This window comes from Camellia sinensis, chromosome 9 (genome assembly GCF_055761805.1).
Source record: "Camellia sinensis isolate YWXY chromosome 9, ASM5576180v1, whole genome shotgun sequence".
Lineage (NCBI taxonomy): Eukaryota > Viridiplantae > Streptophyta > Magnoliopsida > Ericales > Theaceae > Camellia > Camellia sinensis.
Window position 1 is genome coordinate 193,299,500 of NC_138969.1, and position 16,481 is coordinate 193,315,980.

At 37.4% G+C, this 16,481-nt stretch overlaps 1 long non-coding RNA gene across 4 annotated transcripts in view; it reads left to right on the top strand.

Annotated features, from left to right (window-relative positions):
* Positions 1–368: 368 nt before the first annotated feature.
* Positions 369–16,481, top strand: part of LOC114271013 (uncharacterized) — a 62,775-nt gene continuing 46,662 nt past the window's right edge. Inside the window, exons 1-5 of one of the 4 annotated variants that reach the window (XR_014340817.1) lie at positions 436–699; positions 1,320–1,410; positions 1,607–2,008; positions 2,079–2,168; positions 2,796–2,934. This is a non-coding gene — a long non-coding RNA (uncharacterized LOC114271013). Of the gene's footprint in view, positions 700–1,319; positions 1,543–1,606; positions 2,009–2,078; positions 2,169–2,787; positions 2,935–16,481 lie in introns of those variants that run through there. The other 3 variants (XR_014340818.1, XR_003632178.2, XR_014340816.1) reach the window with 3 other exon arrangements.

The following is a 16,481-nucleotide window of genomic DNA, read 5'->3' on the forward strand; positions in this document are numbered from 1 at the left end:
CATCACCACCACCATCACCTTTACCACTACTGTCGCTCCCTCTCCTCTACCACAAAAAATTAGTTCCTGATTTATAGTAACCAAAAAAAATGGGCCGCAAAAAAAAAAAAAAAAAAAACTTTATTTTAATAGAAAATATTTTCTCATTAAAATATTACCCTTACTTCTACTAAAGAAAAAAAAATAATAAATTTTTTCATTAAAATAAAAATGAAACAAAGAAATTTTTAATGAAAAATGAAAAATCCAAAAAAAAAAAAAATTCATTAACTAAAAAAAATGCAAAATAAAAACAATTCATTAACTAAAAAAAATGAAAAAAAAAAATAAATTCATTAACTACCAAAAAAAAAAATTTAACGAAAAAAAAAACTCTTTTCGTTTTCCCGCAATTTTATCTCAATTTTATCCCAAACTTAATTTCCCCCCCCATTTTTTTTCCTGTCTTTCCCTTCCTTTTTTTCATTTCCTTTCAGGTTTGTAGAGCCCTAAGTTTTGAAACAACACACTCTCTCTCTCTCTCTTTCACGGAGGCGAGCAGCGAGCAGCGAATTTTGGTTTGGACAAGCGACCAGCAGGACCATGATTCTCGACAAGGGTCGGCTTCTCGAGACCAAGCAAATGTTCTGCGACGCCGGTGAGCAGTGGCCTGTTATTATCCCCGAGGAGGAGATCTGCCAAGCAGCCCCTGGTACTAAGGTAACAGTTTCTGATCAAATCTCGGCATTTTTTGATTCATACATTTGATCGAACAATTGGTGGGTCTTGATTATTCTTTCTTCATTGTTGTTGTGGGTTTGATTTTCTGTTACATGAATTTGATGGTTTTTTGTTTTATTCAATTTTTCTTTTCTATATATATATATATATATATTATGAGCAATTGGTGGATTCTTCAATCATGCGTCTTTATGAGACTTATGAGAGATATTTGGTTCAAAGTTGGAAAAAATTTTCAGATCAGATTTATGGGTCGAATTGCTTGACATTGGTAGGTATACCCATAAAAAGTGGTGAATATTTCAAAAAAGATATGCCAAAATATTTAAAAAAAAATACTCATGGGCGATGTATTTTCCTTGAAATAGATATGCCAAATTTAGAAATTTGACTTAGCATTATCATAATCGAATGATAAAGGGGCATGTGTTTGATTTGGTCCTAAATTAAAATTATATATTAATAAAAGTAGGAAAATTGTCAATGGATAGGAAAATTGCAAAATAAATTGTAATATGAACGTGCAAATTAACTAGTAATATAAAAGTGGTTGCTTAAGATGAATCTCTGGTTTTGATTACACTATGATTGGTTTTCAGTCAACAGGGTCATTCTTCCATGAGAAGTGCATAACTATTGGGAGTTTATTGGGTCTCATTCTGTAACTTTGTTGAAGGCAACCACTACATGGTACACCTATTGGTTATGTTACTCTTTGATCTAGCTTTACAATTTCAAGTCACCAAATAGTCTTTGAACTGTTTGTTAAAATGTCTGACCCAAAAATGTTTATTTTGAAATGATAAAGAATTACAAATGCTATATGCTGATCAAGTCACCTATTGGTTATGTTACTCTTGGTTTGTTTTCTAACTCTAATGTTTAGGACAATTGATGTGGTGATTACACTTGGGTTTATTGACAATTGGATTGGGAACAAAACTGCAGGAGCCTCTATAGCTTGTAAATACCAATGTAATTCTTTTTCCAGTTTTCTATTTAAGAATTCTTATTCTAGAAGTCAAAGTCAAGTCTCTAAATGTCTAGTTTTCATTTTGCATTTCAAGAAGGTGATTCTTAAGTTACAGAAATCTATCTATAGATTCTGTAAGTGTTTGATGCCATGTCTTTATGTCTGTTTTATTTTATTTTATTTTTGTTTATTTCGATATTATTCATTTTGTGGAGTACCAAAGACTCATGTGTGCTGGTGTGGATGACTACTGAGCTTGCATGTGATTATTCTCCTGATCAGCATAGAAGCTTTGATGGAACTAGTAACTCTTTGGTAAGTTACTACAAATATTTTCTTTCATATCAGTAATTTCGGTAAAAAAAATATAATTATATATTTGCAGTGCTGGTCATGGGTAGAAGATATTCTTGAGAGAGAGAGAGAGAGAGAGAGAGAGAGTAGCAGATAATGATGCATAAATTACTACATAAAGGTAATTTCTCTTACCCTTAATGTATGCACTTATTGCTATTGTGTGGTGAAAGATCCACCAATGAACTCTCACCTATCTTTATTTTTAATTTTTTTTTATTTTGAATTTTTTTTGAAAGATTAATACATTTATGCATTCCCAAAAAAACTGCTAACATTTAGAGAACAGGTAGAAAGCCATGGCTTGTGAGAAAAAGGTAAAAAAAACTCATAAGCAAGCCAAGGCTTATGATATAACAATAGGGGAAATAACATTTTAGTTGTAAAGTTAAAAAAATATCAATCTCAAACAAAGTTTTTCATTAATGTGAAATGATTTTTCCTAAATTCAACTGAAATGATGTTTTCCCTATAACAGTTCAATTTATATTCGTAAAAAAAATTTAAAAAAAAAAACAAAAAAACTCAGATTAGTGATAAATTTTAATAATTAAAGTCATAAAGTTTTTCATGAATAAGTAATTATTTTGGAAGAAAACACTGATTTGCAATTTTTTGTCAAAAAAACCTATCATTGTGACTTATATTTTAAACAAAGTTTGTTCCTGCATCATTTTTCATATTTGATTAAATGTATGGACATTCTCCCAAGTGGTTTTTATTTTTTTGGTATGTGGAAGCATTCTAGGTCTTTGAAAATTGGAACTTGGGGAACTTTGAATGGAAATCATGGAGGGAACACGTCACATTGTCACTAATATGGTTGGGTTGCTTTTTAACATTTATCAGCCATCACCCTTGTAGGTGGACCAACCCTTCCTTCCAAGGTACATCTTGGTTTTTAACATTTATCAGCCATCACTAATATGGCTCTGCCATGTGTAATAAAAGTTGAGCGTCTAATTTACTAGATCAATTCCTTAATTTACACCTTACTACTTCAATCAATTAAAAAAAAATACATATATATATATATATATATTGATTGTTGATGAGGGAGGAAATGTCTTCGTGATAATGTCTACAGTTGATGAGGTTCAGGCAGTTGCTCAACAATTTAATGGTTATGTAAGCTTTGTTGTTTTCCACATTTCATTTGATTGTTTGTGTCAATTGTACTTGCTATCTTTGATGGGTTGTTATCTTTGATAGGTTGTCTTCACTGTTTTAATTGAACTTGCTATCTTTGATGGGTTGTTATTTTTGTAGTGTTAGTTGTTATGTTATTATTTGGCTTTATATATTTGGTAGTTTAGCATTATTAGTCCTATTTTGTTCTTAGTTAGTTAATTTTAAATTTTAAGTTGTTATGAGATAGTTTTTAAATTAATTGTACACAGCCCAAAAGGATAGAGGCTAGGCACGAGAGACTTATGGGAGAAGACGGGACTCGAATCGGGTTTCTGGTTTGGGAGTTAGAGCCGAATTTCGGTCTAGGCAAACTAGTTGCTTAAGAAACTTGAATTCGAGGTGTTGATACCCCAAAATTCCCAAACGGCGTCGGAATAGCACGAAACTTGGCACACACGACCACCTAGGCATGAGAGACTTTTGGGAGAAGACGGGGCTCGAATCGGGTTCCCGGTTTGGGAGTTAGAGCCGGATTTCGGTCTAGGTAAACTAGTTCCTTAAGAAATTTGAATTCGAGGTGTTGACACTCCAAAATCGCCAAACGGCATCGGTTTGGTACGAAACTTGGCACACACGACCGCCTAGGCATGAGAGACATATGGGAGAAGACGGGACTCAAATCGGGTTCCCGGTTTGGGAGTTAGAGCCGGATTTCACTCTAGACAAACTAGTTCCTTAAGAAACTTGAATTCGAGGTGTTGATGCCCCAAAATCACCAAACGGGGTCGGATTGGCACGAAACTTGGCACACACGACCACCTAGGCATGGGAGATTTGTGGGAGAATACGGGGCTCGAATCGGGTTCCTGGTTTGGGAGTTAGACTCGGATTTCGGTGTAGGTAAACTAGTTCCTTAAGAAATTTGAATGCAAGGTGTTGACGTCCCAAAATGGCCAAATGACGTCGATTTGGCACGAAACTTGGCACACACGACCGCCTAGGCACGAAAGACTTGTGGGAGAAGACGGGACTCCAATCGGGTTCCCGATTTGGGAGTTAGAGCCGGATTTCACTCTAGGCAAACTAGTTCCTTAAGAAACTTGAATTCGAGGTGTTGATGCCCCAAAATCACCAAACGGGGTCGGATTGGCATGAAACTTGGTACACACGACCGCCTAGGCACGAGAGACTTGTTGGAAAAGACGGGGCTCGAATCGGGTTCTTGGTTTGGGAGTTAGACCCAGATTTCAGTTTAGGTAAACTAGTTCCTTAAGAAATTTGAATTCGAGGTGTTGACACCCTAAAATCGCCAAACGACGTCGATTTCATACAAAACTTGGCACACACGACCGCCTAGGCATGAGAGACTTGTGGGAGAAGACAGGACTCCAATCGGGTTCCTGGTTTGGGAGTTAGAGTCAGATTTCACTCAAGGCAAACTAGTTCCTTAAAAAACTTGAATTCAAGGTGTTGACGCCCCAAATCACCAAACGAGGTCGGATGGGCATGAAACGTGGCACATACGACCGCCTAGGCACGAGAGACTTGTGGGAGAAAACGGGGCTCAAATCGGGTTCTCAGTTTGGGAGTTAGAGTCGGATTTCTATCTAGCCAAAATTATTTACTTAATTATCTTTGTAATTATATAGTAGTTAATTTTTTTATGTTTTTTTGTAATTAATTATTTTTATTTTTTGTTTTCAGATATTTCCCCTGTAACACCCTCAAAATAAGACATAGTCCAACCATTCAAATAATCCATAAAGCATAATAAAAAGATTACATATTGCATTCATCAGAGTATTCAGTAGAAAAGTATTATATGTTGACAACAAAAGTAAATGCCCTACGGGCCTACAACTTTCCAAGTCAACACTTAGTTACAAAATAAAAGAGTTCCAACTCTTTACATATTAAGCCATTGGCTTGATTTTCATGTAACACCAAAAATAACAATACAAAAATACACTTCTATCCTTCTAAACCTCCCAAGCTATATCCTTGGATGCAGCATGCCACCTGTACTTGAAAATGGTGTCCCTAGAAGGGTGAGCCAAAGCCCAGTAGAAATATGCTAAACCAAATATGAGAAATAACTAAAACATTAGCATTATAAGCCAAATTACACCCTTTACCAAAACTATCAACAAGTACATCCATATTTCAAATCCATCTCTATTCATCCACCCAAGTTAATTCATAAGCATGGGTCATTATTCACTCGAATATTTCAAAATGACACTACAACTCATATTATCAACATTTCAATCATTAACAATTCGAAATGAGACTACAACTCATATTATCAACATTTCAATCATCAACATCATTCAGATGTATAAAAGGTTTCGGGACTTTCACCCTGGACACTCCAACCAACTTAATTATCAATGGGGTCCATCCCCTATCTCCTCCCAAATAGTGGAGTACATCCCCTATCTCCTCCCACCCAATGGAGTACATCCCCTTTCTTCTCCCAAACAAAGATACATATGCAATATATCTAAACGCGTGATCATATACAATGATCAATCACACCACATATTCAATGTGTTAATCCAACCGTCATATTCAATGACATAACCCAATTGATTAGTTTCAATTTACCTAATCATCATGCAGTTTTACAACAATCATGACTATCCTCCACCGATAGCCCAAAACAGTTATATCTAGACAGATAAATAAATCTATCAAACAGATAAATTATTACATTTTCCATAGGTGAGCGGTTTATCAACCAAACTACGCAATTTCATCACAATTTCCTCCAATTTCATGCTTCTCAATTGAATTTCATATTTCCATAATAATTTCGTCATTTTTATAATTGGTTCAATAAATCCCAACTAGGACATTTTCCCTTTTTTTTTTCTCAAATATTGCTCCCAAGGCCAAATTTCATCAATCATACACAATAACCTCATTTTAGGGACCACACATACACTTGGAACCCCAAAAATAGAAAACCCCTCTTTTATAATTTCAATTTCAAACCTTAACTTCACCCAAAAACCCCAAATACCACCATTTATACAAAATGACCAATACTTATGTTAAAACTCATAGAGAAGAGTAGAATATCCCTACCTCAAATTTTGGAGCTCAAAGAAGAAGATGAACCAAGCAAGTGGTGAACTCCAAAGGTGGCGAAATCAACTTCTATTCGGATGGAAATGGAGGTCTTGAGAAGCTCCAAAACTTTAATGAAGACATAAGGGTTGGGTTTCACTAAATCAAGATCAAAATGTAGAGAGAGAGTATTCTAGAGTGAGAAGCTCTCAACCTAGGGTTTTGGAATGCTTTAGAGAGAGAGGAAGCCAAAAAAGTGATTCAAAATGGCATCTTCTCGGACAGAAATACACACAGTCCGCTTGAGCGTGGGACGCCCCGCTCGAGCGTCAGACATAGACTCCAGCTCGACGCTCAAGCGTCGAAAGCACTCTTCCAGCTTCTACAGACAAGCGAAAAATACTAAAGGCTGAAGAATCCTGCTCAAGCGTCAGACTGGCTGCTCGAGCGGAGGAGCAAATGTAAAAGGGCCCGCTCGAGCGTGAAAAGTCTCGCTCGAGAGGGGAGACCAAAATCTGGGCAGTAGCTATTTGTTTCAAATCACAATCAACCTGTTTCAAACCTGCCCAACACATCCCAAAACTCAAATACAAGGAATTAAAGGACGGAAATGCGATACAGATAACAACAATCATCCACGTAACCGAGTTTGGAGTACAATAAACAATGGAGGGAAAACCTAGATCACTATATCTCCACTAGCAGTTTGCTTCTTGTGGAATGCAGGAGTGTGAAGATTGCAATTAACTTTTGTTTTTGTTACCCATGGAAGAATCATGACGAAAACTTTTGTTTTTGATTTACGTTATTTTGAATTGTGAACAACATTATGTATTTAAACATTGTATATATATTATGCAACATTATGTAGTGGGATAATTTTGCTGATGTATTGTTATGAATGGAAGAATATTTTTATTATGGAAGAATTGTTATTTTTATATTGAAATTTTTATATTATTATGTAATTATCGGTTTATTTTTCAGTTATTTTTCATTTAATACAGGTAATTTTCATATTTTTAATAATTTTATTGCAGTTCTTTTTTTTTTTTTTTTGAGACGGCACCACACCATCTCAAAAGATATTTGCAAAAGTTGAAAAAAACTTTTTGCGACGGCATTATTTGTCGTCGCAAATAACCTTTTAGAGACGGCGTTGTCGTGCTGTCTCAAATAAACTTTTGGCGACGGCAGGTTACCCGTCGCAATAAAACACTTTCGTGACGGTATTTTTGCCACCGCAAATAACACTTTTAGCCACGGCAACACAGTGTCGTCTCAAAAAATTCCAGATTTTTACATATTAATGGCGACGGCAGAATTCCGTCGCAAAAAGGCAACTTTGCCGTCGCAAAAAAAAGGCGACGACATTGTGTCGTCGCTAAACCTTTTAGCAACGCCCTTTGTTGCGACCCCCTACTTGCCGTCGCTAAAAGTCATCTGCCGTCGCAAAAAAGCTTTTGAGATGGCATTTGGAGTATTTGTGACGGCATTTCGCCGTCGCAAAAAGTCAATTTTTTTGTAGTGAATGTTAATATGTCAATGTGAATGTTCACATTGTCAATGTGTGAACATTCACATGTCAATGTGAATATTCACTTTATAAAATATGAATGTTCACATCACCAAATTGCTAACCGTTCAAAAAATATTTGTAAGGGTAGAAATGTCTATAAAATATTTTAAATATGAGAATTAGAATTTCATAGACCAAATGTTCAAATAATAGGACTTATTGGAATATAAGAATATCTTATAGACTAATTAGGATACATACACTGGAAAAAAGGATTTTCTAATAAATCTCTTTTTATTTTATTGTGTGATTAAGTTTATTTGATTGTAATTTTAAATTATAATTTATTTGATATTTTTATAGCTTATTTGGCTGAAAAAAATAGAGGTTTTATAAACTACAATTTGTAACTTTAAAAAAAAATTAAATAAAAACTTATTTGAAACCCTTGAATACATATGAACACAAGAGTCTCATATAGTAATAAGTTTTGAGGCATTATGAATATTTACATAATAAAAATGTTAAATAGATTATCAAAAGTTACATTGCAGCAAATAAATTTACAACTTATTTTAAGTTAATAATTTACAATTTTACTTACAATTTATAACCATTATATGGGTCGTGCCAAATATTAAACAAAGTTTAAGAAATACAAGGTGCATTTAGGTTAGGGCCTAAGTAACATAAGCTTAATAATGACTTTGAATATGGTGCACTAACATGTGGATAGTTTTCTTAAATAAAAATGTTTGCCAAAATTTTGAATGAAAAAAATTAACTTATAAAATAGGTTGATGATTAAATTTAGAGCATATTTGATAAAACTTAATTATTGATTTTCTAATGTAAAAAGTTTTAATAAAATATAAATTTTTTAAATTACATAAATTTATTCATAAATATTAAATGTGAAAAATGCTAGGAGTATTTGAAAATATTAAATTTATTCATAAATATTAAAATTTCAAATGTTAGAAAAACTATTTGATTAAGTATAGAATTTTTTTAATTAAAATAGTTTATTAATAAGGTTATGTCATAAATATTTATAATGTATCATGTACTTTTTTTTTTTTTTTTTGAAAGTTTGTGATTAACTCTTAAAAATTTTAAAAATTCTTATTTGAAATGTGGATTATGCATAAACTATCAACAAATGAGAAAAAAAATTATAAATTCACATATAGTACATATATTATCTTTTATTTGAACTATGCCAACTATGGGCTAAGTAGTCATTCTGACTCAAGCTACTCACTGTATAAATATCAAGGTTTAAGTATTTGCCATTAAAATGGTTTAACACATTTTCAATCAAATACACAATACAAATCTTAGACCTATGGTCTAGAGTTAAGTTGTTATATATATATTCAATTCAATTTATTTGTTTAGTATATTAGTTATAAATTTTCTTAATATAAACCAATTAAAATATAAAAAACCAAAAATTAAAAATGATCTATAGTGGTGATCAAATTAAAAAAAAAAATAGCTTTACAGTTTGCAAAATATTCAATTTGTCCAACCTCTAAAAAAATTAGTAAATATAATTAACTAATATTTAATAAGATTGTTTTAAAGGTCATTCCTAGCATCCTAACATGATCGAAGTCATCGAAGTCTTATTTAAGCAGTGGGTTGAAGATTGGGTCATTGATATTCTAGTTTTTTTTCTTTTCTTTTTTTTATTCTTCAATTTTGATTGATTGAATTCTACAAAATAGATAAAGTAATTGATTTTACATAATAGATATTAGATAATTGGTAAATTAAAAAACTAAAATTACAAAATTCACCAAGACGAAATATATGGTAACGAGCATAATACAAACTGGATATGGCCTTAGCACCTCTGTAAAATCCTTGAAATTCCATATTCTAGGAAGAGTACCCATTGACTGGGAATAAAAACCAGTCACGGACTGTTATTTTGATCCTCAATCGCATAGTAACCGAGCTAAAAGCTGTTTGTACGCCCTTAAGCGAACCCGACCGAACTAGAATTACTATACTTCAAAGATTGACCGGGCTAATTGTAACAACCACCTCTATAATTAACTACTAATTATGTAATTTGTCTTAATTATGTGTTTATCTGTTCAGTAATTGCCATGTGTTATGTGCCACATGCCATGTGCTATTTGAATAAGAGAGGATTTCTTCAGTGCGTCTCCTTCTTGGCCGACGTCCTTATCCCCAGGAATCTGATCCCGTGTTCCTTCATTACAGCTTTCTTCTTCCATGTTTGGATCGACATGCTTACCACTCCTACATGGGACGTCGTCCCCAATCTTTTTTTTCTACCCATCGTTGGCTATCTATTCTTCTTACGTTTCCACAGACGGCGCCAAATTGTGGGTGCTGATTTTTGACCACACAACCAAACGGGAAACTCAACTGAAGAGCACTGGCAGAATAGATTAGCCCGAGCAACTTGTCACAGAAAGATAAGAATCCACCGGTGGTTCATCCACTTGGGGCACTTCGACGATCAAGTCAGTAATCGTATATCTCTCAAAGATAGCAAATTGTGCTTAACTCACAAGAAATAACAGTGTATCACAGATACTTGAGACCTACGGAGGTGCCCTGCTTTTATAGCCAGCACTAACCTGATCCCTGTAGAAGTCTCACTTCAGTGGACTTCAGCTCAATGCTCATCTTGGACCTTTATATAGATTGAAATAAACTCTTCTTGAGCCTTATCTTTATCCAGACTGAGATCCTCCCCTGTTGTAGGACTCTTACCCCTTATCCACTCATCTCGGATTCTGACATCTTTGCAGGTAACCTCGGCCTAGCCGAGATCACCTTGGCATCAGGACCAGGCCAAGTAGAACCTCGGTTGACACTTCGGCGTCACCTTGGCCACGTACTGTCATTCACAATATATGTCCCCATAACTACCCTCTAGGTTCTATTACCTCGGCAATCTGAGGTGATGGAACCTATATCATTTTTTCCTTTAGAACGTCGGCTAAAATTCATTCTTTCCTTTGACTGAGATCATGACTCATCAATTTCAAGTACTCAGGACTCAACTATCCATCTTTACCAATGATCAAGAACTAAGAGTCAAGTTCTTTTAATACCTTAACTGAGATCGCTCCTCTAGCCAATTTTTTGCTTTATTAATCAAGAACTCCAAGAGTTTTGATTGCGTCTGAGCTGTCACGCACAGTTTACTCAACCGTTTCCTCTACGCATCCGTTCCTCATTAGTTCGTACCTGACACACGCTATCAGGTCGAGCCGCTTTTGCACATGTTGCCTGACAAGCACGTCGCCCAAGGCGTCTTATTATGTTTTGCCGTATTTTCAATTTTTTCCACAAAACTCTTGATTCTCCATCCGTCTTTTCATTTTTACGAATTCAATTTGTTTTGTCTCTCAGACTCTCTCTCTCTCTCTCTAACATTTCCCTCACAAACTGCCATTTTTCAAGCTCTCAAGCTCTACAACTGCTTTTTTCGTCACTACCAACGCACCATTCATCATTCGACTCTGATCGTTCAACTCGTCTGACTCTGGCGTATCTTACTCTAGCTTTAATCAATAAATCCTCTGATTTTTATTTTAGCTTCAATTCCCCACTGTTTTTTACTATTCTTGGCCTTGCTCTTCCATGTAACTTCCATCAGAATATTGCTATATGTTTCTCTTCACACCTATTTTGTGGAATTTGTCTCTGTATTTGTAATTGCACTCTGTTTCCATCTTCGTGCTTTGGTCACCATTTCTTGTTTCTTGAATCTGTCTGATGTTTCATAATTTATTCCTGAATTCAAGAGAGTGCGTATTGCTTCTGGTTCTTGCACACTGCCTTGCACACACTCACTCATTGTTTTGGGAATTTATGATTTTCTTAATTCTTGAATCTCGATTGCGTTCTTGATTTCTGAATCATGCTCTTTTTTCTGTTTGTCCTGTTGTATTTTCAGATTTTGCCTTCAATTCCTACTTTTGTAGTTTCTAGGTTTGAGATTTGCTTTAGAACCTTGTTCTTTAGGAAAATCGAAACGAATTCCCCTTAGATCTTCAAAAACCCTGACACCAGTGCCTGTTTAGATTTTTAGCCAAGGTCTTTAAACCTATATCAATCATTTTGTTGCCCAATCCCTTCTTACCGAGATAATGGGTTTGTTTAGGTGGAGGGTAGACACCCTAGAAAAGCTAGAACATTTTAGGCGGGAGTTCTGTATTCCAGCTGACGTCCATTTGAGGTTAGCTGAGGAGGAGGACTCTATCATGCCTGATGGAGACTCCATGCCCTTCCCTGTTGTTGCATTCATTAAATACGGACTTCGATTTCCCCTTAATACTTTCTTCCGAGAAATCTTTCACTATTACAAACTCAACCCCATAAAGATTGCCATAAACTCATATAGGGTTATCAATGGCATAATTGAACTAGCACACCGAGAAAAGGCTAGGATCACATTAGCCGATATCCAATGCTACTATACCATTTATGGCTTTAAGTCTAAAAAAGGCTATATATACTACCTTAAGCCCAGATCCACCACATTCAAAATAATAGCCGACATCCTAGACTCCAACAAGGGTGTTGGAGATGCTTACTTCATCGTCTCGGGCAACTGGGAGTTTACTCCTAATGACGATCTTCATCTTTATCCTCTGTGCCAAGCAGTTTTTAAAGAGGGTGATAGTAAGACTTAGTTATCCTACTGTAATTCCATTTTGGTTAAGGCTTGCCAACTCATTTATCTCTACTAATGTTTACTCTTTGTTTTTTGCAGTTTTTCTCCAGCCAGAAGGGATTTTGGCAATCATACGTCTCCAGCCGAAATCTAAGGAAGCTCTTGGATCTCCCTGTGTAGAGACGCAAGGCCCCTTTGCTGTTGAATTACATTCCCACATACAAGTCGACTTTGCCCATTGTCCCTTGAAGGAGTCAAACCCCATTGTCTGCCTCAACCCTTTTAGTCACTTCTTCACCAAGAGTTGATCAAGTTTCCTCTTCTGATCTAGTTGAGTTGTCGTCAACCTCTGCCCCCCAACTTATCCTAATATCCCAGCATTGGCGTCGACGTCGTGCCCCAGCAAAGATGCCAGCAAGCAAAACTCGTAGCCGCAAATGTCAAGCCTCTGAAGTGTCAGCTTATGATCCAGCAAACCCACCCATTGCACTTCCAACAATTCACTTTGGCACCGAACTTACCCTTGCTACAACCGCCAACGATATGGACCAAAAAACTGTTGTGGAAGACCTCTTGGCCGACTTGCCAAGAGTGATTACTGTCACCTCTTCTCCATTAGAGTCCCAGCCCAAGCCTAAGGCAAAAAGGGTGAAGCGTGCCAAGGCAAAAACTATTGTAACTCAAATTGACACTGAAGACACCATGCTGATCTCGAGATTGACCGAGGTTGGGAAAAGTTCCTCTAATGTCGAAAAGAGGCCTGCCGAGGATAAACCATCCAATACCGCTCGGTCAAAGAAATCGAGGTCAAAAACCACTGCAAGCCCAAGTGCTTTCAAAGCTGATGAGCCTTGGGCCCCGACAATCATGATTGGTGCTAAGCCAATGAAGGTTGGTGACAGCACCATTGACAGTATCGAGGTCGGCGCTGCTATCTCCACAGTCGTGCTCCTTCCAACTGATCTCAATTGCATGGTCGAGATCAATGAATATGAAAATTTTTCTCTGATGATGCAGCATTCCGTCTTGGTAAGTTCCCAATACTTGGTACTTTGTGGCTTTTATTTTAAGTTCTTCATACTAACTTGTTTGTTTCTTTCTTTCTAGGCTATCCAGCATGCCTATTCTTTTATCACGAAAGCCGAGGCTTTCAAAGAAGAGTTGGTGCACAAAACCAAGGAAGCTGCTTGTTTCCTCTCCTCCCTAAAGAACGCCGAGGCCAAGATCAAAGTTCTGTTGGATCTGGCCAAGGTAGCCAAATGAGCACAAGACTAGGCCGAGGAAAAAATTGAGGCGGCCGAGGCTATAGCTAAAGTACTAAAATCCAAGATCAAGGACGCCGAGGCCAAAACTGCTGAGGTTAAGGCAGAGCTCCAAGAAGCACTAGTTATGAAGGAAGTTGAGATCAAGGCGACTGACAAGAAAGCATTCTTAGAGACGCAGGCTGTCATCCGTGACGCGTACAAAGAACAAGTCAACCAAGCCTGTAACCGAGGCTTCTATTTTGGCTGGACAGCAGCTCTCAACAAATTATCCGTCCTTATGGACTCCGACCTCTGAGATATCAGCAAACTCGAAGTACCTTTCCCTTCGCCTCCCAAAAGATTAGGCGGCGAGGCCGATGAAGAGGAGGTTGAGTCTGATGACGTTGAAGAAGAGGAGAAGGTTGCTAAGGGTGCCAAATCCCCGACATTGAATGATCAAGTTTTGGACTTGACTCATAATGTCATGACCTGAACCCGCCCCTATGGGTTAAGGACATAACTGGCTAGTAATCAAGGGATTACCTACGGCCTCAAACCAAACCAAACATAACTCATTAGAGTAAAGGGGCCAAACAGAAGCAAAATTTAAAACTTTTGTCCATAGAGCTGTGCTTACATGGCACGTCATAACAATCGACACATATACGTGTTAATAACTCACATCAAAATATGTAATAACATAAAGTTCTATACAAACAGGATTATTCAAGTCTAAGTCAGCCAGTCAAAACTATATACAACCGTGATCCAAAGTTCTCGCCAACGTGACAAAAGATAACGAAATAGCAAAAGGGCGAAAACAAGTCTCGTGCATGAGACACATGGGCTGACTCTTCAAAACCTTGACTGTTTCTCACAAACTTCACTGAGGTTGGGTTTGGACCTCCCTTGGTTCACCTACAGACACATGAATGAGCGTGAGTGAAAGCTCAGTGAATAATATCAAATAAAGAAGGTACACAAACAATATTTAGAACGACATGCACCAAACGGCCTTGGGCCCAATTCATATTTTTATTTAGTATATATATATATAGGTCAACTAACTGCGGTCCTAAACACATCAGACGGCCTCGGGCCCAATCCATTCATGTCAAACTGGCCTTTAGCCTAACCATTCATTCATGTCAAACTGGCCTTTGGCCCAACCTTTCCTTCATGTCAGACTGGCCTTTGTCCCAACCTTTCATTCATGTCAGACTGGCCTTTGGCCTAATCATTTATTCAGCATAGCAAACATTTGTCCACAATTCAAATTAACGAACTTATAAGACTTACTTAGAAGTGAGCAATTGGATAAATAACATACTTTAGACATCTTTATTAAGATATTACTCACAGTGATCGGCTGGATGATTTTCCCTAGAGCTCGACCCTACATATTCCATGAACACAGTGGGTCACAAATAATTCAATCCATTCTTAATTCACATATTCCTCTTTAGGCTTCATTCTTATCCTTTTAACTCATTTACAATGCTTAATGCACGCCTAAGAGTACTTAGAAGTGAAAGAGAATGGAAAATGGAACATAGAACACATTTACAAAATTTCAGAAACAGGGTTCCCCGCTCGAGCGTGGACTTTCCCGCTCGAGCGGACCCATTAGGTCTGCAAAAGTACTGGTTGCCTCATTTCTACGCTCAAGCATGAATTCGGACAGTCGATCGGAAAGTCTCACTACATGGCTTCCCGCTCGAGCGGACATCCATGTCTGCAAAACTTATGGGAGCCCGCATTTCACACTCGAGCGGACATCATGAATTCTGAGTTTTCCAGAATTGTTCTTGAGCTTCAACCAAGCATTCAAGTTGGTATTTCTTGCATTTAACAACCTTATTTCTCATATACATATACTGACATGGTACTGTAGACACCCCATTTTTGACCGACCTTAAGACTCAGACGTCATCAATTGAGCACTCGGTGATTGCGCATTTTGTGCTCATTTCAAGGTTTCGGAGTTTCGGATGAGAGTCTTACCCCCGGACTTCGGGACCCTTTTGTGCCTTGCCTCGGTTTGTGAACCAGGTCTTGTTTTCTCTTTCCGAAGGGAGGGAGAGGTCTTGTAGACCATCTCTCAGTAGCCGTAGGCTACTTTTCGTGGTCGTAGACCACTGTTCCCGTTTGGAGACCAGTTTCTGATTTTCGGAGCCGTCAGCCGTGCACCTCGGTTCGGGACCGCTTAACTTTCTCCGTTTGCTCCGGTTTTTGGCGTACACATTGTTTCCTCTCTCTAGAGGAACACTGTGGCCCGGGAGACCACCTTTGTGGTCGTACGCCACTTTCAATGCTTAACGGCCTATTTTCGGGGCACCCGACTGCGCGTTTTGACCCCCGAACCCTCAGTTTGCATCCGTCTTAGTTCATTTTTGGCATGGATCTTGTTTTCATTGTTTGGAAGGTGGTACAAGGGTGGGAGACCACCTTTTCTCCTTGGAGACCACTTTTCCCCCGCCAGTCGATTTTCTTGTTAGGTAACTAGTCTCCCTTATTTTTGGGCCACAATTGCTAGTCTCCCACCACACCACTAGCTTGCATTCAGTTGGGAGACCACCAAATGGGGCTACTAACCACTTTTTGTTGAGTTGACCCTTTTGAACTGGCTGGCTGACCACCTAAACTGGTCGGTCCCTTTCCTCATATCTAGTCTGAGTGAGTTGATTCCAGCTGTGCCAGTTGGGAGGCAAAGACTGGATCCTCTATACACGTGTATGGAGGATCTTTCACCTTGGTTTGAAGCTTCTTGGAGAAGCTTTAGTCCCTCTTGTCTATAAT